Source organism: Nematolebias whitei, chromosome 2 (assembly GCF_014905685.2).
Source record: "Nematolebias whitei isolate Nwh7 chromosome 2, NemWhi1, whole genome shotgun sequence".
NCBI classification, from domain to species: Eukaryota; Metazoa; Chordata; class Actinopteri; order Cyprinodontiformes; family Rivulidae; genus Nematolebias; species Nematolebias whitei.
This window is the reverse complement of record NC_056499.1, coordinates 33,214,347-33,217,902: the sequence shown is the minus strand read 5'-3', so window position 1 is coordinate 33,217,902 and position 3,556 is coordinate 33,214,347. Positions and strand designations below refer to the sequence as shown.

Sequence of the window (3,556 nt, the reverse complement as noted above, 5' to 3'; positions counted from 1 at the left end):
ATATATATATATATATATATATATATATATATATATATATATATATTAGTATTATATTATAGATACATATGTAAACATGTAAATATTTAAGGATTTTTCAACAACAGTCCTTCCTGTTACAAACCGTCATTCATCTAAACTGGCAAGCTGTGAAATCTGTCACTTTTAAAGAATAAAGAAAAGTAACTTAATAACAGAAAGAAAAACATATATATGTTTAATACTGGAAATAACAGTCCATGTACTGCCTTTGGTTTTATGAAAACTAAGAGTAAATTGTGGGCTCTACCTGCCAGTGCCACCATACTACACACCTCAGCTGTTGCCAACTTCCATCTCACACTGAGCTCTGCAACTGGTTTGTATGTGTGTGAATTTCTGCATGTGCTGGTGCTGCACGAGCAGCAAAACAGAGAGGAGCCTTTGTCATCGACAGGCTCTTTGTTGCCATCGGCGATGATACAACACTGCTGTGGGATAAACAGATGCATAGAGACACTGATATCCCAGAGCCCCTCACACATCCCGTACACATGCGCACACTCACACACAGTGGCTGTACTGTAAGTGCTGCAGTGTAACAACTCTTTGCCTTCAGGCAAGCATTCGGGTTTCTCTGTTGAGCATTCAATATGTTCCAGCGCTCTGTCTCACAAAAATATGATTCATGTGAAAGATGTCAAACATGCTTTTATCTTCAGTTAAAATAAATAAATACGTAAATTACAGGGTCACATGACACATAACAGTACATACTGGAATATGTTTTCTTTTTCTTCTGAGTAGGTGACATTTTAATACAAAAAACTAACATTTTTGCTACTTATTCCGACACTGGCAGAAACAATAAGCACACACGCACAAAATAAGGTGCCTTCATGTTCGACCCTCTTTCAGAGCTTCTTCATCTCTCCTTGTCTCTGTCTGTCTTTCCCTCTCTCTCCACTCCTGTGTCAGAGAGACATTTGCTGTCTGCACATACGTGCAGCTGAGCAGACCCACATGTACATGCCATCTGTTCTGCATCAGCCCAACGACAGCTGTTTAAGAGAACAATGCTCTGACTGAGAAAAACAGTCGAACACAGCAGCTGTGTGCTCTCATTGTGGCCAACATCAATGTGAAATCACCTTTTAAAACACAACAAGCTCCTTAAATTAGCTTCGTTTTTGAAAGAAGAATGGGGCGTGTGTTTGTGTTTGTTTTGCTCATGTGTGTACCTGCAAGTGTGTAGTATGTAAAGAGGTACAAGCAGAAAGTCAGAGGTATTAATTGAGTATTGTGCTAAATAAAACGTGTGGGTCAAATTTCACCTTCTGCACATGGAGCACAAGGAACATGGTGGATTTGTAAAACTGTAATGGTTGAATATGGAAGTGTTTTGGAAAATAAACAATGTTATAAACTGATGTAATAAATTAAGCAGGCTATATTAATAAGTTGAGCAAAACCAAAGCAAAAAAACAAAAATCTGTTTTTTAAATCATCAACAATACATGAGTTATACGATGTTAGAACAGTGTCTTCATCTATTCCTATGTTCTAAAAAACTCATAGTCTTTTGTGCTAAAGTTTTAAATAAATATTCTGTGCAATCTGTTCAGAGTGTTGTGGACATTAGTATTATGCTAAACTTTGTCTCAGAATCAGTAAAAAAAAAGATAAAACCATTTGTGTAGGTGAGGAGTTGATTAACTGTGGTGACCATCTTGAACTGGGTTGAGCCCAGAAATTGTTGAATATGAATGTTAACGAGTTTGTTCAGTGGTTCATGGGATATTTTGCAAACACAGGTGATGACATCATTACCTGCCTTCCAAGACGGCAGGTGCTAATTACTAACCGTTTACATGTATTATGATAAAATTGTATTAAAAATATTTCATTACAACAGATGGTACATATTTTTCTTTAATTTTGAGACTGTGATTCAATTGTTGGCACAGGAAATATGTATATTTTATATACAGTATTGAAATAAATGAGTATTTCTGTCATTATTAGATATTTAATGCTGCATTGCTGAAATATTGTGACACGACTTTACTGTTTTAGCGTTGTGTGGTACTGCATGTTAAGTATTTGTTCGATCTTGGACTAGCAGTTATGCCACAATTTTCTTATATCTCAATGGCCAATAAACATATTTGTGAGAGAGTTCATTTAACATTAGAGAATGGTGTAATTTCAGGCTAGCTCCAAACAACTGGCAAAACTAAATAAAACTCATAGTTATAGCAGGCAATGTTGTACTTTTAATGTTGGTGATTTACTCAGTTAATCCTGAAACTACGGTAAAAAAGTACCTTGTAGCCTATTTGAAATTAATACAACAATTATCATATTTTAGCTTGGTGTTGTGCAGAGAAAATCACCACCTTGAGGTTCACTGATGAATGAATGAATCAGTAACAGACTGAAATGCCAGAAGACGTCCAGCTATACAACTCTGAGATACACACAACATGTAGCCAGTGTGTGTGCTGTTTGTTACTACAAGTGCTGAAAGTGAACTTTATTGGCAGATTGTTCGTACTAACATAATTGATCAAAATATAATTGTACTGTTGTAGTTGCCTCAGGGGAGTAGATCCTTCTCTTGAGACAAAACTGGAAGAAATGGAGCTTTTAATGTGTGATATATTTAAAAAAAGCCACACTTTTTGTTGTATCGGTGTATTACTTCCTTCAGTACCTGCAGTAAAAAAAAAAATGAGTAGAATTTATAAAGTACAGTAGTTCCTCACTACTTCATGGTTCAACTTTTGTGGATTCACTCTATTGCGGTTTATTGACGTACAGTCCATAATGTTTTACAAAAAAAGTACACGGCACACGATTGTCGACTTTACAGTAATATTACGGTACTCACGCGGTTAGGAAAAAGTTAATGACAAAAAATATATATATAATTTGGACAGGCGTCACCATTTTGTAGTTTTCTTTCAATAATTCTACACTGTATTGCCAATCCAGTACAAGAACTACATTACCCCCAAGGCAACAGTGCACTTGGTGCTCAACAGATGCAGAGAGCCGGTCAGAATCAGACCAGAACCGGACCAAGGCTGGTGGGTCCCAATATAAAATTTTGCAGTAGCGACTGTGCAGTACATATATGTATGTTGTTAAAAAGATGTAGGCTGAAGAGTTTAGAACATTTTTGTTGTGTGTTTCCTTGACTGACGAAGCCTTTCGGATCGAAGGCGAAACGTTTCAGCACAAAAAAAGAAACTGTCCAGATGACCTGACTGAAAAATGTTGGAGTTTAGAACATTGTTAAGAACATTGCAAGAGTGTGGTAAGGGTTTCTAAAGCCTTACAATAAATGCTACAAAAAACATAACGTTGATACTTTGCAGAATTTCACTTAATGAGGTTCTGAACCGAACTCCCGCAATAAACGAGGGACTACCTTATACCAAATAAATAAAATGAGTCATAAAAACATGTGAAAAAGGGAGAAGGGAGAGTAAAAGAAGGAGAACCAGAACTTGGAAATAAGTCAAGACAATCCCCCCCCCCCACACACACACACACATAAACATGCAGATAT

At 36.5% G+C, this 3,556-nt stretch overlaps 1 protein-coding gene across 1 annotated transcript in view; it reads right to left on the bottom strand.

Annotated features, from left to right (window-relative positions):
* The window catches only part of tshz3b (teashirt zinc finger homeobox 3b), a 40,555-nt gene that overhangs the window by 4,639 nt on the left and 32,360 nt on the right, over nt 1-3,556 (bottom strand). The gene's annotated exons all lie outside the window — the stretch shown is intronic.